The sequence below is a fragment of the Balaenoptera acutorostrata genome, chromosome 15 (assembly GCF_949987535.1).
Source record: "Balaenoptera acutorostrata chromosome 15, mBalAcu1.1, whole genome shotgun sequence".
In the NCBI taxonomy this organism is placed as follows: Eukaryota; Metazoa; Chordata; class Mammalia; order Artiodactyla; family Balaenopteridae; genus Balaenoptera; species Balaenoptera acutorostrata.
In genome coordinates, this window is record NC_080078.1 from 83307302 (window position 1) to 83333599 (window position 26298).

Consider the following 26298-nt stretch of genomic DNA (forward strand, 5'->3'; position numbering starts at 1 on the left):
CTCTGTCCTTGAACATAAGTCCTATGAGATTAAGAACAATGACTGTCTTCTCTCACCATTAAATCACCAGGACTCAACAAACGCAACATCCTACACGTATAGAAGGCACTTAATAAAAATTGGCCAAATGAATGGAAGAATTGCATCGCTGGGGTACAATAAATATTGCTGGCACAATAATTATTGCTGGCTGGATGGAAGGATAGACAGAAGGAAGGAAGATGGATAGAAGGAAGAATGGACGAATGAAATCATTGGTGAATGCATTTTTATCCTCCAACTGTGACTTTTGCCTATATTTGGAAAATTTAATAAAAATAATAAAGCTCTTAAGAAACGACTGCAGACTTGTCTGGAAATAGGAGCCCCTGGATGAAACACACTAGTCACAGAGACCTAAATTGTGGGCAGGACAACCTATAAGACACTAAAGAGGTTGAGAAACACAGAGAAGCTTTGAATAGTTGATTATTTTGCCCTGTGAGTGGCAGGCACCAAACAAGTAATTTCGATGCCTAGCACCCCAATCCTGTAATTGAGCTCCATGTTTGCTTTTGGCCAAAAGAAGCAACTAGGCAGAGACAATGTATATAATCATACAGGCTTTGTGTGTGTGTGTGTGTGTGTGTGTAGATTACTAAGGCACTGGAGTAACATTTTATTAATATAAGTTTTCTTTCTGTGAAAACTAGCAGACTTTCACAGATTCAAGATATTTTTTAACTATTTTATCATGTCTGTCTCCACCCAGGTAAGTCAAGCTATGGTAAATATAAAGAAGTCTCCAAATTTACCATAGATACTATTCTTACAAGTCATATATCACCTACTGTTTTACATGCATTAAAACATGCATGGATGATAAAGGTTTTGATGATTTCAAATAAGTTTTCAGTTATCTAGACAGAATGGAACGTAAGAAGGATGATAAGGAACATAAATTAGCAGTTAAGGACGGTGGCAGGCACTTCCTGGGAAGCTTTATATATATTATTACGTCATGGAATCTGCACAACAGTCCTAGAGGCCAGATACTATTTTCTCCATTTAAGAGATAAGGAAACAAAGGCGTAGAGAGATTCAGGGGCCTGTTCAAGGACACTGAATAAGCAAGAAACAAAACAGGAATTTGAACCCATGTCAGCCTGGTTGAATAAACCTCCAAGCATTTTGCCCAAATACATTGCCTCTCAGTCAGAGAGAGTCCCTGAAGGACCCCCCTGCCACCTGCCCCATCTGGGAGTTGAGAACTTTACAGTTTCTGTAGAAATACTCATCAAAGTGAAAGAAACTAGGAATTGCTATTTCCCTGAACTCACCTACTTATGTGATGGGTGCCTAGGTATTTATTTAGATAGACCCATGTCCCACAAATGGCAATCAAATCAAATAAAATAAATGAAGGACATATTTAATATTCCTACATTTTTGTTAAGGGATCAGCAGAGGTTCTTTTCTAATGCCAATATTTTTATTTTTTCCTCAAATGTAAAATTACTTAATAAAAAATGCAAATAATACCAAAAAATCCTAACACAATCCAAAACAAAGTTGACCTGACTTGAAATCCCACCATCCCAAGACAACTCCTGTTAACTTTGTGGTGACATCTTATTGGCTGTTTGGCTATAGATTTGTTGACAACCAACCGTCTATTCCCCTGGGACTGAGGGGTTTCCCTGGACACGGGACTTTTGGTAGTAAAACAGGAACTGTCCCAGGCAGACTGGGACAGATGTGTGTATGGATGTATATTACCATCTCGATGCTGTCATAATAAAAGTGTTTCATTGTATGGATTTGCCATAACTCATCTAAACCATCCATCACGAATGAAAACTTAGATTGTTTCTAATTATAAGCCATTGTTTCTATTACAAACCATCTGTGATGAACCTCTTTGCACAAGTATCTCTGAACACTTGACAATTACCTGCTTGGGATACATCTCTGGAAATGAAGTTGCTGAGTCAAAGAGTATGTATATGGTACATTTTGGTCCACACTACCAAACTATCCTATCTAAACATTTTATTAATTTACACTTTTGACCATTTGAACAGGTGACAGTTTCCCCATCTCCTTGTCAAATCTGAGTTTTGTCAACCTTAATAAATCTTTTCCAATTTGATGGGCAATTTAGTTTAAATTCTTAATGCATTTTGTGGACAAGGTATTATTATCTTTCTATCCAAAAAATCAATGCTTTATTATGGAAATATAATTTCATAATCAGTTTTTAAACAGCTTTATGGAGATATAACTTACATATCATAAAATTCACCTGTTTTAAAAGCACAAGTTGGTGAAGTTTAGTATATTTATGGAGTTGTCAGCCATCACCACCATCTAATTTTAGAACATTTCCATCATCCTAAAAAGAAACCTTGTGCTCATTTACAACTACTCCCTATTCCCACCCCCAGCCCTGTATAACCATGAACCTTCCTGCTGATGCCTGCCTATCCCAGAATTTAAATTGCTGACCTTACTGTAGGATGACCAACCATGCTGGTTTTGCCAGGACTAAGGGATTTCCAGGGCATGGAATGTTCAGTGTCAAACCAGGACAGTCCCAGGGAAACCAGGACAAGTTGGTTCCTGAACCAAACTTTTCCAGTCTCCCTTCCCCCTCTCACGTTTAATTTGACCTCTGCCTACTGGCATAGCCTGCTTTGGTGAGTCAGGGCAAAGGCATCTTGCAAAAGGAGACCACCCTAGTAGTCAGGGTCTGTAAAACATTCTGATTTGAAGAGAATACAACAATGAAGCAAGGAGCTCCTTTTGATTCTGAAGCAACTGGTGGCCCCCGGTTAAATCACTGGGACACAATGATGACATTGATTATTTGATGTCCCTCACATACAATCCATCATTATCCAACCACAGTGTTGAGAAAAGGTCGATACCTCTACCACCCCGGGAAATGAGAAGAGGTGAGACAGATGTGGCAGTGCCGTGGGAGAAATAACTGAGAGCATAAGACGTGTCACAGACTGCCCCGCATCCTCTCCTTTCATCCTCATCATGCCCCAAGGGGTGAGTACCATGAATCCCATTGTACAAACGAGGAAACTCAGACCCAGAGAAAGTAACTTGTCCAGAGCACACAGCTCTGACAGCTCCAGGTCAGAGGCAGGATTCAAACCCAAGTCTCACCCTTCACCATAGCCTGACTTCCTACAGTCACCCACGTGGCCTCCTGGGAACAGGGAGGGACTGAAAATGTAATTCAGAATGTGGGCAGAAATGCACTCTCTAAATTTACATCCCTCTCCCTACAAAAACAGAAACATAAAAACACTGGGGGGTTTTTTTCCCCAAAATGTCATCTCTTCAATGAAAGAGTATGAAGTTGAAGTGGGGGAAGAGGAGGTTGGGGACTGAGGGATATGCAAGTAATCGGGAAGCCAATATAATTCAGAGTGAAATTGATTTAAAATTTTGCTAAAACTTTTTATGCTTGCGTATTTCACTCTAATAGCATAACTTTAGTCTTATTACAGTTTTGCTTAAATCTATACTTCAGTACTTTACATAGTGTATAAAAATATAGTTTTATGTAAATATTTCTCAGGGACATCTGTAAAAGTGTCTCATATAATTGATATGACATTTCAAAGTACAGAGTCAGTGTTTCATAATCAGATACATGTCCTGGGCTTAATGATAGAAAGCACCTCACATTTATATTTACTAGTTTTTAATTATCTCATTATCCTTAGTTGTGAGTATCTCTGATTTACTCAGACAGGAGATCTGGAGAGTAATATATTTGAAGTTACTGGATAATTTCCATTTATCTTTGCCTAAAGTTCTTCTCCTTCTTGGAATAATGGGAGGAGAGAGAGAGAAAATCTCAGCTTGTTCTCAGACCACCAATGGATACTGATCCTTCTATATGTCAATCTGCAGCGAAACCCTGCTTGGCCATCAAGCTGAAAAATGCAGCCAATGTCAGAACTTGCATATTTAAACCCACACCACTGCAAATAAACACAAAGAAGTTGGCTATATCAGACAATGTTTCTAGATTTCACTGGTAACTCTTACAGTTACAAAGGTGGTGTGGGGACAGCCACTTGAACATGGCTTGTACCTACTTTGTCCACATCTGACAATGAGGAATTGAGTCTCCTGACCACTAACAATTTGCCTTTCCTTGAACTGTATGTTGTCATCTTTCAAATGCTCTATTATGTGGGTGGATAAATAGTAAATAACATCTTTCTGTTCTTTTTTTTAATTTGAGTAAAATTGCTTTACAATGTTGTGTTAGTTTCTGCTGTACAATGAAGTGAATCAGCTATATGTATACTTATATCCCCTCCCTCTTGGACCTCCCTCCCACTCCCTCCCATCCCACCCATATAGGTCGTCAAAGAGCATCGAGCTGAGCTCCCTGTGCTATACAGCAGGTTCCCACTAGCTATCTGTTTTACACATGGTAGTGTATTTATGTCTTTCTGTTCTTTAAAGACACCAAGTTTGTGGTAAGTCATTACAGCAGCAATAGGAAACAATTACAGTGGCCAATGACAAATGACAAATGATCAGATTTGTGTTTAGGGATTTCTCCAGCAATGATTTGAGTGAAAGCAGAGAAATCTGTTGGGAAACTATTGAAATAACTCGGTTGAGAGATGATGGTAGTTGGGACCAGGAAGTTGGTAATGCGTTTACAGCAGGGTTTCTCAACCTTGGCACTACTGACATTTGGATGAGAATTTTATTCTTGTGGTTGTGGGGAGTTGTCCTGTACTTTGTGGGGTAAAGTTAGCAGCTTTCCTGGCCTCCACCTACTAGATGTTAGTAGCACCTCCCCCCAGGTATGACAACCAAAAATATCTCTAGAAACTGTCAAATATCAGCTAGGGGGCAAAACTGTCCTGGTTGAGGATTTCTGAGTTGGAGAAAACTTGACAGAATGCAGTGGTATCTAAAGGTGGAATTAACTGGACTAACTGCTTAACCCTATGTTTTCAAAAATAAATATCAACTTCATATCAAGTTCTACTTTTTTAAAAAAAAAGTTCTAGAATCATTATCCAAGAGGTAACCAAGAGGTATTCTTCCTAAAATCCACAAAGACTGCCGCTATTGTTTCTTCAGCTGCAGGGTGGGATCATGCCAAAGGGTGTGCTTCTCCAGAGCAGCAGTATGGGTCCCTTAGGACCTCGAATGAAGAGTCCCAGAATATGGCTCCCAGGGAAAAGAATTTTTCAGGCTCAGATCAAGCATGATCTTCTCTTTGGTTCTTCTTTTTGTTTTCCTAATAATAGCTTTATTGAGATGTAATTCACATATCATAAAATTCATCCTTTTGAAGTATACAGTTCAGTGGTTTTTAGTATATCCACAAGGCTGTACATCCATCACCACTACCTAATTCCAGAACATTTTTATCACCCCAGAAAGAAACCTCATTCTCCTCTCTCCCCTCCCACCAGCCCCTGGAAACCACTAATCTCCTTTCTGTCTCTATAGATTTGCCAATTCTGGACATTTTGTATAAATGGAAACGTACAATATATGGTCTCCTGTACCTGGCTTCTTTCATTTAGCATGTTTTCAAGGTTCATCCATGTTGTAGCATCAGTCAGTACTTCCTTCCTTTCTACAGCTGAATAATAATTTCACTGTATGGATGCTTATCCATTGGTCAGTTGATGGACATTTGGGTTGTTTCCACTTCCCTTTGGTTCTTGTTGGTGAGTCTGTCCCCTAAAGTGATTTATGTGGGCTGTGCCCCTTCATGGTATAAACAAACTAAAACTTTCCAGCCTGATCAATGTCTGAAGTAAAAGAATAATTGATTCTTTTATTCATCACATATTTATTAAGACCCTAATGTATGTCAGTTTCAGGGCTCTGCGTTAGGCCCTGGGGATGCAATGGTAAACAAAACCAAGACCCTATCTCAGGGATATTTCATTCTAGAGGGAGGACACAGGAAATGAACAAACCGGGCAAGACGGAAACGCATTTATTCAACCCTCTGTTGAATATTTGCACATGCAGGCACTTCACTAGGCCTGGGTAGACACGAATGGAAAAGCAACAGAACATACCTTTCTTCCATTCATGTGTCCCCTGGGAAAGGTCAGACACACAATTATGATCGCACGTGCTATAATAAAGGTCTGAGCTGGAGTCTTGGGGAGAAGACAGTAGAGGAATATAGGAAAGTGGAAAACTCTTCGGGGGCGGGGAGGAGGGGTAGGCACTTTGAACTGGACCCTGAAGGGTACTAGTGTCTGGGGGTGGGGGTAGGGAAGGGGGACCACATGGGAGAAAAGAGAGGAGGGAGCCCTCATGTTATGGAGCACACACTCTCACCTCATCGTCACCACTCTGTCTGGACTTGGGATTCCTTCCATCTGCCCCTAGTCTTGCTTTTGTCCCGTTCCACCTTTAGTATCCAGGCCCCTCCCATCCATCACCAGGTCTTCCAGCTCCCAAAGCTTGCTTCCTCCTTGATATATTTGGGCTTCTAAGGCCACCCTTGCTCATCTGCTATGTGTCCTTCTCTTGGTAACTATCCCAGAAACGAACAGCTTGGTGTGTCTTCTTGTTTGGTCTCAGCTTCCCCTGGGTCCTTTGTGAACAAGAAGGGGGCAGCCCTGCGTGTCTCTGAGAAGAGGGGGACCCAAGGTGCCACCCTAACCCAGCCTGCACACCTGGAGAGTCACGATCCTCTACCTGAGTATTGATTAGGAAGCACACTCAAATCAGACACCCTCACCTAGAATCCCAGCTCCAACAACAAGTTGGGCAAGTTAGTTAAACCTCAGTGTTCTCACCTGCAAAACGGGAATGCAAGTCAATCCTTGGGTGTCTGTTCAAAACAAGCTCATATTTGCTAAGCACCCATCATGCTGTCTAGCATAGAGTAGGCACTTGATAAATGTTAGGCTTATTTCTTTTTCATGTTTCTATGGCCTTTAAATCCAGCACGGAGAAGCTGCAGAGATTACACAGGCCTAAATGTAATTGAAAGATGGCATCCCTTTCTTTTAGAACTCGAGATAGAATCATTATTCATAAGATAATGTTTAGATGTTATGGCAACACTTAATTTTAATTGATCTATGGACATGAATAAATGAAATTTAACGATCAAAGCCGTATGAACTTAACCGGATGTTCCATCCCTGGGCATATTCTCAAATCCTGGGGATTTTGAAAAACGGAGCATGTGGATACAGGCAGCGGCACTGCTGACCCTGCATTCTCCTACAGAGCCAACAATTTGCAAAGCACCTCCTACCTGCTGCCTGTTTGCCCCGGGAGAGCAGGAGGAGGCCCGTGAGGCCGAGGGCCCAGATGTTCTCTAACAAACCATCTCCTCCCCGGTTTGGCCCACAGTTCTTTTCTGGAATACAGGTACTAGAAAGCCATTCACATGCCAAGCTGGGGTGCTGCTCCTCTCTTTGTGGTACTCAGGGCCTTCCGTTCTCTGCAGCAGCCTCTGTGGTGCTGCCAGCATCTTCCATCCCCCCCTGGGCCGGGGCACTATAGCTGTTAGGTATACGGTCTCGGGAGTCACACTGTTTAGGTCTGGATCCTGATCTGGCGCTCCAGCCATACAACCCTGTGCAAGCTGCCAGCCTCTGTGCCTCAGTCTTCTGCTCTGCAACATGGGGCAGTATTAGGATATACCTTGTTATTGCATTCCTTCAGGTTGGCAGGAGGTTTGAATGAGAAAAGATAAGTAGGAACAGTGCTCAAATGTCCTCATGTACTCTTTTCCCCGCCCATATTCTACCGGGGCCCAGAACAGGCCTTTTAGGGACACAGTAGACTCTTAATCAAATATTCCCTGACCTTTTCTTCCACGAGGCTGAGGCTCTAGGGAGGTGTCTGAAGCAGGATTTTCATGTATTCTCTAGGAAGGTCTCAAGGGGAACAATGAAGAAAGAAGTAAATTCTTAGGGAGGGAGAAAGAAAGAAAGGGAGGGAGGGAGGGAGGGAGAATCTCCTGGGTTTCCAGAAATGATCTTCACCAACGTTAGCACAACAAGCAAGAGTTCACCTACACTCCAGTCTTTAAGATGGTCAGGTTCGAAGCAGCTACGCAATATTGGGCAGCTGCTAAATAGCATTCAAATAATTTGTCTTATTTTGTTTCAAGTCAACCTGAAGTGAAGAAAGATTTTTACACAAAGCCCAGTAATTTATGCAGCAACCATTCCATAATGAGCCGGTTCAATAACAGATAATTATATGGAAAGCACTTAAATGCTAACTATGTACTTTTAAAATGTTGCAAAAGTAGGTTCATAATTAAATTATAATTACAAGTAAAAATCGAGACAATGATTATTCCCTGAGAAATCTGCACATTTTTACTTCCAGGGTTGCGCTCGGCTTCTCTCACACTCTGATTCATTCCTTTTGTTGGTAGCTCCACGCTCATCCGACTCGTTTTGCATGACAGATTTTAAATTTTAAATTAACTAAAATTATCTTGCAGGTTACTAATTACCACATACAATGATTTCCATAGAATACCTGGGTTGCCATTAAAAAGTGGTTTGTGAGCGTGTAAGTTTGAAACTGTGAAAGATTTATAGTGAGAAGGAGAACACTGGCTGATAGCCAAATAGAAATTGAGCTATTAGTAGATATCGAAAAAGCTTTCAAACAAGCTCTGAACTGCTTATGGGGAGAGGTTACACCGCTGTGAATGTGACAAAGCTACAAAACCTTTCCAGAACTTTTTATCACTCAGAACTGGTCCATCTGCAAGTGAAAGCAACATATCCAAATTAGCCACAGGAAACTGAGATTTGATTGTTGATTCATAAAAAAAAATGTTTAAGTATAGCTTCACTGCAGGCCTGGCTGGATCCAGAGTCTGAAATACTATCCTCGGGGTTGAACTACTTGCTCTCTCCAGACCCCAGCCCTGCTTTCCTCTGCTGTCACTTTGTTCTCAGCCAGGCACTCTCCACGTGGGGTACAGTGGCTGCCAGCAGCTCTAGACTCTGGTCCTCAGAGCCCAGTGGAAGATGAGGGCTTCTTTCCCAAGAGCTTCAGCAAAAGTCCCAGGTCTGAATCTCACTGATTCAAAGGATACCAATCTCCACGGTACCCAAGGGAGGGCTGTACTCTGACTGGCCAAATCTGAGTTACACGTCTTCCTAGGGAGGGAGGGTGGAGTCACATACGAATATACAGGGGATGAGATTCCCGAAGGAAAAGCCTGCTCTTGCTTCCAGAAGAAACAGGCAGAGATGCCTGGATGCCAAAAGCTCTCTGGATGAACAACTAACTAATCAAACTTTGTCCCCATTCCTCTTCCCCTGCATCTTAATTACACAAAAGAGTTGACATTTCTGCTCAGTTATTCCTTACGCTAGAATGAGTTTTTTTGTCATTCAGTCAAATCCATGCATTTTGGCCAACATACGCTTTACAAATTTGGCCAGAGAAATGTTTTTAAAAACACAGATCTGATCATGTTACACTCTCTCTGTTACCATGTCTAACCCTAACTTTTCACTGTGGTAACATTTAAACATACACAAAATACAGGAAATAATATGATGAACCTCCACAAGTCTAAGCTTCAAAAATTATAACCATTTGCCAATTCTTATTTTATTTTATTTAGTTTATTTTATCTATACCCTCCATCTTCTGCACCTTTTTTTTTGCCAGAGAATTTTAAAGCAAATCCCCAATGTCATTTTATTTCTCAGAATACTTCAGTATGAATCCCTAATAAGGAATTATAAGAGTATAATCACCATGTCATTTTCATACCTATCAATATTAACAATTTCTTAATATCATTGATGAGTCCATATTCATATTTCCTCTCGATTAACTCAAAGATGCCTTTCTACAGTTGGTTTGTTTGAATAGCAAAGTCCATGGACTGCATTTAGTTCTTATGATGCTTAAGCCTCTTTTATTCTACATTAATTTCCCCCCTCCTTTTTGGTTTGTGAGTCATGGATTTGTTAGAGAGCGAGACCAGGTCATTTGCCCTGCAGGATGCCCTGCATTCGGGATTTGGCTAGTTGCCCCCTTGGGTGACATTTAGCCTGTTCCTCTCTCCCTCTTACTTCCTGAAGCCTGGTAGTTTGATCTAGAGGCTTGATTAGATTCAAGTTCAATTGCTTTGTTTGTGTTTGTTTGTTTACCTCACTCTATTTAAACTCCTTCCTATTAATATAAACCCCACCTCCCCACGGTCTGGGAGGCCCACGTGGTCTGGCTCTGCCTCCATCCAGCCTCACTTTTCCTCTCCTCTCTCTCCTGATACCTCTGGCATTCTTTTGTTTCTCCTTTGATCAGGCTCCTGACAGCACACATACCTTTTTCCCTGCTGAGAAGGACCTTCCCTTCTCTTTGGGCCTCACTCCCCAGCTCCTTAGAGAAAGCACCTCTGATGTCCTCCTGACCAGGTCAAATCTTCCCACTAACAGTTCCCACAGCATCAGGCCATTCTCCTCTGCAGCATTATCACAGTTGCCATTTTCCATCTGTTTGTATGATTTTTTGATATTATCTATCTTTATCTTCCTCAGGAGACTATAAGCTTCTCGAAGAAAACCACAGTGTTTGACACACAAATGTTTCCGGAAAGTAATGAATTAATTAAAAACATATACATGCGAATACCTATACACCCTCCCCAGTTCAATCTAATTTCCTTCCTTAGGGCTCACAATAAGTTTTTTTCATCTTTTATTGACAGCAAAGCAGCTACAGGTTCTTTTTGCTAGCTTTAGCTCACGCACCCTGGGAGCCCACTTCATATCCTATTTGTAGGCCCTCCAATTGCAGCACAAAGTAGATGTTAGCGTCCCATTTTATAGGTAAGGCAACAAAAGCTCAGACAGATTAAGTAACTCATCCAACATCACCAAGCTAGACCCTCATTGAGGACGATTATCCTCTATTCTTTTAACAATCTTTTGTGTTTGTAGCCTCATTTTCAGATACGGTGACCGACTGTCCTGGTTTGCCTGGGGCTGAGGTGGCACTTCCCAGCACGTGGCACTTTCAGTGCTAAAACCAAGAGAGACCTGGGCAAACCAAGACAAGTTGATCATCCTATTTACTTTTACTTACCTGAGGCCTAAGGTCACTCAGTTAATTAAGAGTGGTCTTAAAGTCCCACCCTACATCTGTCAACCATTACAGCCTCTACCATGCCACAGCACTACAGCTGCTTGTTAGTTTGTAATTATAAAAGTGGGGTCTCCAAAACTCTCGACCACCACCCTAATTTGACATTGAATCTTTTGTTCCAGAGAAGAACTCCAACTGGGAAATTTTCCCAAGTTTTCACTTTGGAATTTAAAGGATTTCGACATTTCATCAGAAGGATTACACCCTTTTGCGTGATTCTAAACCTCCCTTCTTCAGAGCCAATGGCATGACACTCGGCTGGATTCTCGAAAGATACCGAATATTGCAAATATAGATTTGTCACAATAAAGCATCAAACTCCAATGTAATGAGACTTCAGCGTGGTACTCAGTCATCCTGAACTGCTTCCCTACATCTTGACATGGTGTAAAAGGACTCGGGAGAAAATTTACTTATGACAATTAACCAATCTGTTCCTTCGTTTCCAGTTTTATCCTAATTACAATGCATTCACTACATGCCTTAGCCCAAACAGCAAACAACAGTATTAATGAGAGGATAATTCCTACAATTTGGGGAAAATTGTACCAACAAATCGGAACGCCTGCTAAATCTCTGCTAATGTTCAAGCACTCTTCATCAGACTTATCAAAACAGCAAATCAAGCTACTACTTAAAAAGTAGTTCAGTGCGAACAGCCGTACTCATCAGAATATTCATTCACTTTGAAAAGTAACACTCAGTGAAACAGCTTTTAATCAGTTCTAGGACACTCTAACCTCAGGGGGTTCTGGGAAAGCGACGTCTTTATTGTGCTTTTATGAGATCACTGAGCTTCCCAATTGAGTTTGAAATCCATTTACTGCACAAGGCCTGTCTAAAGATCAAATGCCAGGTAACATCTTCAGCCAAGAACAATGAGCAACCTCAGTGCTTTTGTAAGGTTTGTTTTAAGGGATATGTTCAGTCTTTATTAAAATCACTTGGGCACATCAGGGGGGATATTCTAGGTGCTGAGAATCCCACAGGAATGAGAGACCCACACGTAGAGATCATGACAAGGAGCCAGACCCAACCAACATTTTCATGAGCAGATACATTAAACAGGTTCATAAAAAATAATTACAGTGATCATAACAAAATTAATTTATATTAATTAAACATTTAATAAAGAAAATAGAAAAAAAAGTTATATGCCAAGCACTGAACCAATGAAAGTAGTGTCAATATAAAAAAAAAAAATCAATAGTCAATCTAAGAAAGAAATGGAGAATTTTATTCGAGCCAACCTGAGGATTATAACCCAGGAGACAGTCTTCCAGAAAGCTCTGAATTCCACCCACTAGAGGTCATAATTATATATAAGTTGTGTGTGTGTGTGTGTGTGTGTGTGTGTGTGTGTGTGTGTGTGAAATTAAGTTTTATCCAGGGTCTTACTGAGGACTATATAGCCTGGGAGACAGCTCTGACGAACTGCTCTGAAGAGGGAGAGGAGATGTTAGGTTATACATGATTTTTTTTTTTTCGCTAGGAAATACATGCAGTCAAGCATGTATCTTGGTAAAAGGTTAGTGCTAACCAGAAAGAACAAACATCTCAGTTTGATGATTTTAGTGCTTTTCTATATATGGGCAGATGCAAGAATCTGGGGGTCATTGAAATTCTTCTTGAGATACACATCTAACTATCTAAGGGCCTGTTTATCCAAAGCACAGAGTACCTCATCCTGAATTCGTCTCAGGGTGCACTGTTGGTGGGTGACTGCAGTGGGTTGTGACTTAATCCTTGTAGAACTGGGTGGTGAGCAATGCTCTTTTGTTCTTTTTTTTTTTTTTTTAACATCTTTATTAGAGTATAATTGCTTTACAATGGTGTGTTACTTTCTGCTTTATAACAAAGTGAATCAGTTGTACATATACATATGTCCCCATATCTCTTCCCTCTTGCGTCTCCCTCCCTCCCACCCTCCCTATCCCACCCCTCCAGGTAGTCACAAAGCACCGAGCTGATCTCCCTGTGCTATGCGGCTGCTTCCCACCAGCTAGCTATTTTACATGTGGTAGTGTATATATGTCCATGCCACTCTCTCACTTGGTCCCAGCTTACCCTTCCCCCTCCCCGTATCCTCAAGTCCATTCTCTAGTAGGTCTGCGTCTTTATTCTTGTCTTGCCCCTAGGTTCTTCATGACCATTTTTTTTTTTTTTACATTTCATATATATGTGTTAGCATGCGGTATTTATTTTTCTCTTTCTGACTTATTTCACTCTGTATGACAGACTCTAGGTCTACCCACCTCACTACAATAACTCAATTTCATTTCTTTTTATGGCTGAGTAATATTCCATTGTATATATGTGCCACATCTTCTTTATCTATTCATCTGTCGATGGACATTTAGGTTGCTTCCATGTCCTGGCTATTGTAAATAGAGCTGCAATGAACATTGTGGTACATGACTCTTTTTTTTTTTTTTAAATGAAAGCTTCTTTCTTTCTTTCTTTCTTTCTTTCTTTATTTTTGGCTGTGTTGGGTCTTCGTTTCTGTGCGAGGGCTTTCTCTAGTTGCAGCGAGCGGGGGCCACTCTTCATCGCGGTGCGTGGGCCTCTCACTGTCACGGCCTCTCTTGTTGCAGAGCACAAGCTCCAGACGCGCAGGCTCAGTACTTGTGGCTCACGGGCCCAGCTGCTCCGCGGCATGTGGGATCCTCCCAGACCAGGGCTCGAACCTGTGTCCCCTGCATTGGCAGGCAGACTCTCAACCACTGTGCCACCAGGGAAGCCCCCATGACTCTTTTTGAATTATGGTTTTCTCAGGGTATATGCCCAGTAGTAGGATTGCTGGGTCATCTGGTAATTCTATTTTTAGTTTTTTAAGGAACCTCCATACTGTTCTCCATAGTGGCTGTATCAATTTACATTCCCACCAACAGTGCAAGAGGGTTCCCTTTTCTCCACACCCTCTCCAGCATTTATTGTTTGTAGATTTTTTGATGATGGCCATTCTAACCGGTGTGAGATGATATCTCATTGTAGTTTTGATTTGCATTTCTCTAATGATTAATGATGTTGAGCATTCTTTCATGTGTTTGTTGGCAATCTGTATATCTTCTTTGGAGAAATGTCTATTTAGGTCTTCTGCCCACTTTGGCATTGGGTTGTTTGTTTTTTTGATATTGAGCTGCTTGTATATTTTGGAGATTAATCCTTTGTCAGTTGCTTCATTTGCAAATATTTTCTCCCATTCTGAGGGTTGTCTTTTCGTCTTATTTATGGTTTCCTTTGTATATATAAGTTTTGAGACAAAGGATACGTCAAGGGTCGTACTGACAGTATACACAACCCAGATCTGCACTTACAACACGAGTAGGGGATCAAGGGTCTTCATGACCCCTTACAAGATTGAGAAGGAAGGTTATCTTCTAAGAAGTCGTGACCCTTTATAAGATTAAAAAGAATGTTATCTCCTAAGGAGGTCTGATTAATGCAGATGCACAATATACACTAAAGGGGAGGGAGGAGGTCCAAATGGGCAGAGAAAAATTTTATGTTTGAATTTTTCTTGTCTTGCCATAAAATATGACTTTTATTTCATCAGTAGTTTACCTGCATGTTCTCACTCAATCCTCAAATCAACAGAGGAGATCAGTACTATTATTAGCCATATATAACGATGCAGATAAACGCAGGGGTCAGAAAGCCATAGCCCACGCTCTGAATCGGCCACCACCTAATTTTTTAAATAAAAGTTTACTGTAACACAGCCATGCCCATTCACTTATGTATTGCCCATATGTGCTTTCCCAGGCTGATGGCAGAGTTGAGATAGAGACCATCTGGCTCAGAAAGCCTAAAATATTTACTGGCCCTTTACAGGAAGGTTCTCCAACCCCTAGACTAGACATATGAGGCTCAGAAGACGTAAATGTATAATTACAAATTTGTTCTAGTTCTATAAAGGGAATGAAAAGAGACATTATGAGAAATTATTAAGACATCAGTAATACCGTTTGTTTAATGCAGAGATCTGTGTTTTTAAGGCCAGTGAGGGCATCCCTCAGAAGGGAGATTTGAGACTTTCTTTCAAAAGATGTTTCCTCTCCTGCTCTCCTCTCCCCACTGCACCAGGGGAGCTTCATTCGCACTAATCTGTCTGAAGCCCCTGCACCTTTCCTAACTTCTCTCCATGCTTTCTCACTAGACTCTAGGGTCGATGATTTGGTGATTTGCTCTCAGACTTCTCTTTCCTCTCTTGGCTTCTCCAGTTTGGTATCTTCTCTGCTATTGACTCAGTATCTCAGTTCAGCAGGACCCTGACTCCAGTTTCAATCTATGCACCAGGGTTTGGTCTCAGCCTCAGAACTCACTCGTTCCTGACTTGGCCTCTCCCCCCCCATCCTGGTGCTGATGTCTCAGACGGCCACCACTCCACCACGAGTGTCAACAGCGAACATCAATCGCATGGACGTGTTTTTAAGTGTATTTTTTAAAAGAAGTTTAAATTTCATAAGTAATGCATGAGTTCATTCTGCTTACAAAAGTTCAAACATTGCGGATGAAGCTAAACCACTTTAACAACCATTCCTTGATCCATCCCACAACAACAAGAGGGGAGTAACACCCAACAGAGTGGCAAGAGACATCAAAGTTTGAAATACAAAGCGTTGGCAGACTATAGGCATGCACTTTCTTTCACAGACTGCTAAGACAGGAGGGCATCTTGACAGAATCTATTAAAATTTGAAATATACAGATTCTATGTCCCAGCAAAACTGCTACTTGAGATTTAATGTAGAATAATATTCAAACATGTTGACAAAGGAGCATACTCTCAGATGCGCATTGTGCAGTGTTTGTGGTAGTAAAAATAAACAACTTTCATATAATTTTAAAATGTGGCATAATTAATGGCATTGGCAAGATATAGTTACATAAGCCATATTGCTATCGATTCTTATTTTCCAAACCTTTTCTTGATCTTTTCACCAAACCATTCATATTCAATGGTAAGGTAAATGCATTAAGTGAGGTAGGAGAAAGATTTAGAGGATTTCTTTTCTCTTCCCCTTGCCAAAAATAACGAATAGATAGGAAGTAATTCTCAGAGAGAGTGTTCTTCAGAAAACGAATGATGATATTAGTAATCTGAAGTCAAAGAGGTTACTCATAGTGAAGATGAAACAGGTCAGAAAGCCCAGAACAGATGTGGTACATTGTAGATAATCCAAAAATATTTAACACGTTTGGACCTAATTCAGTTTTTCCAATATCCACATTGTATCTTTGCTCTAATTATGGGAACTTCACCCAAATATCATCTTCTCCATGAGTTTAAAACTTGTTATTGCTGGATTTAGCTATGAAGGACAAGACTTGAGTTGCATCCAAATAAAAGATAAGTGTGACCAACATGCTCTCTCATTTTCAGTGAGTTCACTGGTAGACCTTTGATTCCAGCTTTCCTGCTGTTTTGCTTTTGTTTGTTAAAACATTCAAATGACTTAGGTTAAGCTAGGATAGCAGGCATGCCTGTCCTTCCTGGGGTGACTGGTGAGACATGGAAATGGAGCTCCTACAGAAGGGCGTCAGGTCAGCTTTTGGTGCTCCCTGGCCTAGCGTGACTGAGGGTGCAGGCAAGTCACTCTGTACCAGCTCGCCAACCTCTATGAGGCTGGGGAGGCCTGGAACAGCCAGAAGTGCCCTCCTTGGCTGACCACGTCCCCATGGCAATCATGTCAATTTTATTCCATCTAGATGCTTGCACATATCATGCCCCTTCTACTCAACCACAAAATATTCCAAGAGAAATGGGAGTGAGCTAAGAGAAAGTCTAGCCATGTATGGTAACCTTGTGACTCAATGCTTGCACATGATTCAATGACAAATCATCCTGTTTGAGACCTGCTGTTGTTACCGTTCAACCTCCTTCAGCCTTCCACTGAAAACTCTCACAACCTTTGGTTTGGGGATTATACAGTCCCCCCTCTTGCCCAAACATTTCTGCCTTTTGGTTTTCTCTTGAAGTGCAAAGTATTGACCCCATAAATCGTTTATATTGAGAAGCCCTAACTTCTTCACTATACATCTTGAAACAAAAATATGTTTTCTTTTTTGCCACTGATATTTAAGGAAAGGAGAAAATAATTGGGTTCAAATCATTCTGGAATAAAAATCCAGTTTTTACCTTCTTATTTTTATTTCAGTTTAATGAATTATAGGAATTCTAAAAAGTCAGAGAACATAAAAAATTGATATGGGAGAAAGCTGTATCTCCGGGTAACAGAAAATTAGTTTTCGCTATTGGGAACAACAAACAAAAAGTCTTAATTTTGAAAGCTTCACAGCCAAAAAAATACTAAAAATCTCTGTTTTCAAGAAGAAACAACACATGGAATAATTGGGTGCTGGTTCCAGTGACTAATGGGATAGTTCTCGGAGTTTCTGAACTTGTCACTGGCTCCTGTGAGCATTTTCTATAAAGTGGAATCATATAATATATGCAAACCTAAGCCATAAGTAATCTGAGAACCTGACAACCAACCATGTACCGTCTCTCACCTCAACACCTGCCAAGGTCTCATGATTTCTTTTACACACATGCACCTGAGTTAAAGTTATGGAGGCCTAGCACTTTAAAAAAGAAAACAGAGCCTGAAGGCTAGAGAAGTATTTCAGAATTCTCCACTTAGCTCCCCCTTTATCATAGAGAGCTGCATATAAGAACTTTGAACACTCTGCAAACAGTTCAGAGGATTTTCAAGAATAATTCTGATGCTACTTGCTTTTGGCCATTTGTACTTGCTGGCTTCAGAGCCTACCCAGTATAAAGGGTAACATCACAATACCTGTCCTGAGAACACCCTTGCTCCCCAAATCTGTTGTCCGTGAGACTACAGAGTTGGTGATAGCAGGATGACAGTATGTCCCTAACAGCTACTACAGTGTCTGGCACATAATAGGTATTCAATAAATACTTATTCAAGAAACAAATCAATGTAGTCGGAATCAAAATGGATGCTTTAGTTTAAGAGCTAAAATGCACAAAGAACACAGATCAACCCTAATTCCCATCGGTAAGGCAATGGTTGAATCAACTGTGACATGACCACAGTATATAATGCTGTGTTGCTATTTTTTAAGAAATGGAAGATATGTATATATGGGGGTGTGTGTATATATATATATATATATATATATATATATATATATATTCCATATAATAGACCACAGGAAAGAAATAACACATATATGGACATATATTATTACTTCTCCTAGGTTTATTATTGAGTGGAACTTAAAAAATAAGTTCCAGGACAATATAAACAACTTTTTTTAATTCTATGGATATAAACATATACATAAACAAACTTTTTAAAAATAAATTTACTAACAAGCCTAAGGTGACAGAATCAGTAACTAGTAAAGCTGGCTTTAAAATCCACGCAATCTCACGCTAGACTCTTTGCTCTTAACCATCACTGTTTTACATCTTCCCACCCCTAGGAAGGAGCACCAGCTCAGAATAAGAAAGCCCAGGAGGGGTGTGCAGGGCAGAGGTCAGATGCTCAAAGGCGGCACCCTGAGCTTTAACAGAAGAGGTGGTTTGAAAGCTAGATTGAGGAAGAATCAAAAATTTACACCAAGGTGTTTGTATGTTGTTTATTAGCAAGATGGAGCCATTAAAGACTTAATGAATCAGGCTGTGCTATAAATCCTGTGCTTCAAGAAGATTAATCTGGTACAATGGTCTGGAGAGGAAAGGAGAGGAGAGGAGAGGAGAGGAGAGGAGAGGAGAGGAGAGGAGAGGAGAGGAGAGAGGAGAGGAGAGGAGAGAGAGAAAGAAGTTCTCTACTAAAATAGCCCAAGCATGACGTGATAAGGGTTTAAACTTGCTGGCAGAAAAAAAGAAAATCTAAGTTGGAGAGTGCTTAAAAAGAACACCTCTCCTCCCTACTCTGCGTTCCTGTTGCAAGTCTGTATTTTTCCTTCCACGCTACACAAAGCTCTTCCCCTCCCTCTTTTGGAATGTATCCATCCTAAATCCCTTCCACTGTATTCAAACTCTGTTGCACTTAACGTTAAGCCTTGGTGCAATCATACATTATGATTCCTGAGAAATAGTCTCAATGGCTCCAGAGCCAAAGTAAGTTGGTGATTCAGAGCAAGGAGCATTAAGGTTAATTACCTAATAATTTACTACAGTGACTGTATCTGTAGACATTTTGATTTTTACTAATTGTGGTGTTAAACAAAGTAAACAACACTCTGCTTCACATTCCAGTTGTGGAAATGCGTCAAGGGGAACCTTTCCTGTGATTTATAGCCCCTTGCTTTACCCCTGAGCGCAGGCCACTTGATGGGAAGTGGGAAAGACCAATGGTTTTGCAGACCCCATGTATTGGTTTAGTAAAAATTTCTCTAATATGACTGTGCACTGACCCACCTTTGCTGCAACGCTGAGCATGCCATTCAGAGAAACCAGGCACCAGCGATGCTAATGGGATTTGAGCAGCGCTGTTCGCATGGATCACCCTCTGCGCTGGGGTGGGGGAGGTGCGGGGAGGAAAGGGGTAGGGTGGTAATGTTAGAACAGGGACAGAATGAAATGGCTAAGGATGCAGTCAAACCCAGACTCAAAACCCAGCTTCTCCAACTGCTAGCTGAGTGGGCTTCAGCAAGTGAGTTAACCGCTCAGAGCATCTGCCTCTTCACCTAACCAAGGGCTACCAGTACTACCCTATGGAATTATTATGAGAACTAAATGTAATACTCACATGAGGCATCTGAGATTTTTGCAAACCCGACAGCCATTCCCACTCCCCCCACCTTGTACAGAATTGGCTTTTCTTCTCTCAGTCCAAGTGATCTGAATGGCTACTGATTACCCCCCTCCAGCTTCAAGGACAGACACTTGACTGGGCCTGGCCAATCGCAGTAACTCATCTCCTGATCACAGTCAATCAGTTAAGGATGGACACGTTACCCAAGCCGGAGCAATCAGGACAAATAAGGCCCAACTCAAGTTATTTTACTTTTCAGGGAAAGAGGGATGCTCAGTTTAAATTACTAAAAGAATAGGACATCAGCTCAGAACAGATGGCAGCCATATTACTACCCCAAGAAGAGAACCTAATGAAGAAGAAGGCCGACCAGAGGAACACAGACTAAAATCCTTAAGGGAGGAAGACTGGGTCCTTACAATACTGTTTAAGCTCCTAGATCCAACCATGCCAGAAGATGGAATATACTGGAATGATTTGTTTCATGAGCCAATAAATTACTTTTTTGCCCATGGAAGTTTAGGTAAGCCTTTTGGATCTTGCAATCTAAAGAGTTCTAGTACTTTAAGTAAAGCTTTAACATACTTTGTGATACACAGAAGGCACTTAAAAACTACTTATTATTTTTGAAGGCTCCATACTCATCCCAATTCTCAAGCCATGTTTATTTTCCAAATTACCAAAAATCCATAAAAAGGGGATCCATTTCCTAGTTTCTGATGTGGTGCAAAATAAAACAAAAGTTCCTGATTTAGATCTCTTTGAACTAATAGAAAGGCCCAGAGATGTTTAAAGCAGTAGCAATTCTGAGGGGACGTGCGGGGAGAGGGATAAAAAGAAACAGAGGACTTTGGCCTTTTGGTGAGATGCCTGGTGACCTGGATGCCATTCTGTCCTGGTGACGTGCTTAACCATCCCTGGTACAGAATTTAATCTCCTTGAGGTCAGGGACTTTGTTCATTGACACCATAACAGCTTTGCATATTTGGTACTTCTTACGTTTCAAATCTCATTCATATTGTTGGATCAATGATAACCCACAGGTCACACACCATCTGATCAAGGTATTATTCATAGCTCCACTTTCCAGGTAAGGAAGCCAAAGCTGTAAGATGAAGTGACACAAAAAAGTGTCATGCCATGTCCTTCAGGAAAGAGCAAGGATCTGAATTCAGAATCTAGGGAGTATGACTCCCAAGTCCCTTCTTCTCCATAACTATAAGTGGTTGTCACAGGACCATGCATGGAGGTGACAGGGTGCAGTGGGTCAGTTCTGGCCCCCTGGCTTCAAGTACCACTCACCTCACTAATGGCTGAAGGTTTAGATAAGATGATGGATACACCTAACACATCTAACACCAAGCCCAGAACAAAGGAAGAGTCTGGCAAATGCTTGCTAAATTTGAATCTGCGGGCACAAATCAAACTCTTCCGAGAAAAAGTATTGACTGGAAAGTTCTTCCTGGAAGACTCGCATGGATATGTCAAGGATGCTCTCGGCAGCCTGTCTGTATGAACAAAGAGTCAGAAACAATCTAAAGATCTGCCAAGAGACAGCCATGCAAAAGAAAGTGCATCTCTACAATACAGAATTCTACCTAACAATTAAAAAATGTCATGCAACTCAATATGCCCTGACACAGCAAGGTCTATAAGACATATTTTGGGCAGAAAAAAAGTGACAATTATATGTGTAAACGAATAAGCCAGGGCTTCCCTGGTGGCACAGTGGTTAAGAATCCGCCTGCCAGTGCAGGGGACACGGGTTCGATCCCTGGGCCAGGAAGATCCCACATGCTGCGGAGCAACAAAGCCTGTGCGGCACAACTACTGAGCCTGTGCTCTAGAGCCCATGAGCCACAACTACTGAGCCCTCGTACCACAACTACTGAAGCCCGCGCGCCTAGAGCCTGTGCTCCGCAACAAGAAGCCCGCACACCACAACGAAGAGTAGCCCCAGTTCTCCGCCTGCGCGGCAACGAAGACCCAACACAGCCAAAAATAAATTAATTAATGAAAAAAATAAAAGAATAAACCAAAATATATTTCTAAAGAAAACACGTATCTCTTTCCAAAGAATATACATGGGAATGCACTTGAAAAAACAGCTTAAGGACACACATAAAACCCACGGTTTAAGTACTGAATTGAGTGCAGGGGTCAAAAAGAAACTAGGAACTTGCCTGGTGGCGTGATAGTTAAGACTCTGAGCTCCCAATGCAGGGGGCCCGGGCTCAATCCCTGGTCCAGGAACTAGAACCCACATGCATGCCACAACGAAGAGTCTGCATGCCACAGCTAAGGAACCAGCAAGCTGCAACTAAGGAGCCTGTGAGCCGCAACTAAGGAGCCCACCTGCCACAACTAAGACCCAACATAACCAAATAAATAAATATTTTTTAAAATAAATAAATAAAACATATATCAAATAATAAAAAAAAAGAAACTAGCCATATTTACTACATTTTCGTTTTTTACAATGAAAATTTGGTCATGAATTACTTATGCGATTACGAATTAACAATAAGGAAACACTTAAGGCAACTGAAAGTAACCAGAGATTGCTTCTAGCTAAAAGTAACCTGCTTGATCTACTCGGTGCTAAAATAAACAAGAATAAATAGGGAAAAGACACATTCAACCACTTTCTGAGGTATAAACAAAAGGGTGAGAAACAAGCTGATCGATGGAATTTCTCCTTTATTTTCCCCTTTAAAAATTGTCCTTATTTATTTATTTATTTTGCTTTTAAGCGGCTGTGTCCCATATACACAGTGCAATTATCTTCCCTCAAAATATCATCACTCAGTTGAATGATCTTGCGGCATGAAAAACAGCTTTGGCACAATCGTTGCATATTGTTGGGAAAATTACCATCAACTTTCTTTTCTCTTCAAAAAAAACTCTTCGCAATGACACTGATGAGTTCTATTGTTTTTTATCTAATACCTTAACCCAGTTTAAATCCATAGTCTGCATAAAGTCCTTGAAGCGTGACATTAATTGTGGAAATATTCTTAGGAGATAGAGGGTTGCATCCAAAATATGATTCTGCTGAACTCGCCCCATGTGGACAATTGCAGATTCCCCCCAATCACCCCAACCAACAGGCTTTCAGCTGCCTCTGCCTGCAAAGGTCTACCTCATAATCCCTGCTGCGTGCTACATGAGCCTCGACTCTCATAGACCCTGCTTCTGTAGCCCTGAAGCACATGGAACAGTTTGCAGATATATAAGTGGCTTCACACCCACATGGCAGTTTATTCTATCCTCTTGATTGACTTTTGCCCATTCTTGTGGCTTTCAGATACCATCTCTTGGTGACACAAATTCATTTCTTTCTTCCAGATCTCCTTTTCTGAGCTCTAGATTTAGAAAACCAATACCCCCTCGACATCTTTACTTTGTTGATGCATCTGCATCTTCAACTTAACATGTCCAAAGTGAAAACTGATTTCTCGCTCCTAAATCTCTCCACTAGCTTCCTCCACCTTAGTAAGTGACCCCAACATTCAGAAGGCAGTAATATGGGAATCATTGTCCCCTACGCATTCTCCACATTCATCAGCCCTATTGCTTTGACCTCCAAAGTTTCTCCCAAATCCATCCACTTTGCTTTACCTGCACAGTCACCAGCCTGACAGAAGCCACCATCACCTCTCACCTGGTCTGTGGCAGTGCCTTCCTCACCTGTCCCCCCATGTCATCCTCGCTCCCCGATTTTTCACAATATTACTCCCCTGCTTTTAATCCTCCAATGGCTTTCCACTACACTTAGATCAAAACCCCAGCTCCTCACGCATCAGCAGGACTAGAGCCCGAGTAACTCCCAAATCTTACCATACATCCCTCCCCTACCATCAGCACATGGACCGTCTATAATGTCCTAGAAAACAACCTCTTTCCCATCTCGTTTCCTTTCTTCTGGATTTTTGCATCCTTGACTCCTTTGTGCCCTTCAGGTCTTGGCTTCAATATCACCTCCACACAGAGCCTTCTTTGACCAACTCTCTAGACTGTTGGAGCAAAAAATTTATTTCCTTCACAGCACCAATCCCAAACTTGAACTCTACCATCCACGTGTTTACTTGCCCATTATCCGGCTCTTCCATGAGAGCAGGAATCTTCTCTATCTTGTGTATGGCTGTACACCCACTGCCAACCTCAAGGCCTGACACACAGTTGAGACACAAACAATTAGTTGCAGAATAAATAAATCAGAAACACATTTGTAATGTATATGTATAACTGATTCACTTTGTTATAAAGCAGAAACTAACACACCATTGTAAAGCAATTATACTCCAATAAAGATGTTAAAAAAAAAAACGAAAACACACTTGTGGAGTTCTGTGCTATGTGTCCAACACTTTGAGTTCAGCGGCAGGAGGGGTACTTTATAAGAGACATGGAATTAAATGCCATAATCTTTGCCATTAAGGATGGTGTCCTCTATTTGAAGAGAGAGAATCTACACAGTGAAAAGATAAAACTAATGACATAAGCCAGTAGACACTTGAGTGTTCAATTTAAGTATTAAGTTTTATGCTTTTGGTCATGTTGAGTTGACCAGATGAACTTCTGGTGGGACAGGCCAAACAAATGGTTTACTTGTGGATGAAAGGGGTAAAGTTACAGAAGTTGGAGACGTGAGAACTGACAAGGTCTGGAACATTCAGAAACAGCTCTGTGGAGGAGAATGGATGTATACCAACCTAAGACAAGTCAGAATTAGTTAAACCTACTCAAAACCACCTAGAACAATGGCCTTACGATCCTGAAGTAATGTAAAAAATAAAGAGCCCGTTTTCTTGCCAAATAGCAGGACATTTTATTATCTCTCTACTACCTCCCGTACCAAGGAGTTTGGGTAATTTCCCAGGTCAACTCAGAACTGGAATGAGATGGGGAAGGGGGGTGAGGGAGGGAAGCTTTTTCTGAGAAACAGGCTGGTATCATCTCTGCCCTTTGTCCAAAGTGTTCTCCTCTCCCACCTTGTCCTTGCCAGGTCTAGTCATTTTGGGATCATTAGCATCTTTCCATAATTAGTGACAAATCAGGGCTTTGCAAGACAGCTGGTGCCCCACACTAAACCTCAGAAATCTTACTAGCTGGGGGCAAACAGATGTTCCTCACCATTCCTACCTTGCTTACCTAGGGCTATAACTGGTAAAAGGTCTTGGGCATGTTTGCTTAACAGATGTATCCTAATGCAAATTAACTTGGAAAGAATGGGGAAAAATAAATAAGAAATGCAAATGTTTAGCCAGTCAGATTTTTCTATCTTAATAACACACTCCAGGAACTCATGGGGGAAGGAGCAAAGTTTGAACATTGCCTGTCAATTCTGAGTTCACGGCTAGTGTTCTTTTCACGCTAGACCTTCTGGTGATTAATAACAGTATAGATCAAAAAATTGAGGGAATGAAGAGAGGGAGAAAATTTGAATTGAGGGCGAAAGCCCTAAGTTTTGTGTACTCAAAGGACAATAAGGGGCCAAGCCGGCTCCATACAGGTAAACTGGGAGGGTGGCAGTCTGTTTGGAAGGTTGTGCAAGAGAACTGGACTGAAGCTGTGTCTGCATGGCAAGCACAACGTTGTGACTCAGACTATTTGCTTCCTTGGGCTTGTAGGACTGTTGGAAATTACAGAAGGGGCTAAATTTCACCCCAGCCACTTCTTGGCACTGCCGATGATGAAGAAACAAGAGACAGCTGTAACTAAGCTGAAGATGTACTTTGGAGTCGTGGGAAGGGAGGGTTGGAGACCCCAGCTAGAGGACAAGAGCAGGTGAAAGCCTAGAAAACGACGGTAACAGTGGGAAGGAAAGAGAGATACAAGACACCCTCTGAGGGGGAATTCACTAAAATGCAGTGACTGGATACATTTAGGAGGTGATGGAGATGAGCATGCTGGAAATCCTCCAAGGCTGCAGGCGCCGCAGGTGTACATCAGGGAAGCACACCTGGGAAGTCAAGAGGAGATACAGGCTGGGGCGGGGCAGGGGGGACGACATGATGATGAATTTGTTTCTCTACATGCTAAATTTAAGGTAACAGTGGGATATACAGTTGAAAATGCCCAGTAGGTTACTGGAGATATAGGAGCCAGGTCCAAATACAGTGTATGTTAAAACAGCACGGGCTGGAAAACTCACCTAAAACACACAGGAACTGCAGTGCTTTGCTAAAATCTCTGAAGCTTATGAATTGTCTGTTCTCAGTTCTTTGTGATGCCCTGAATTATAGATATACAGTGCCCAAGGCTCATGATACCTAAGTCTTTCTAAACACATAGCTATGAGTGCAAAGAATTGCAGGGTCTGGAAATACTCCAGTTCAGCATGGATTTTGGACATCTGTCTCCTACATTTATGATTCTTACCATATCTGGGTACCACTACGTATCCATC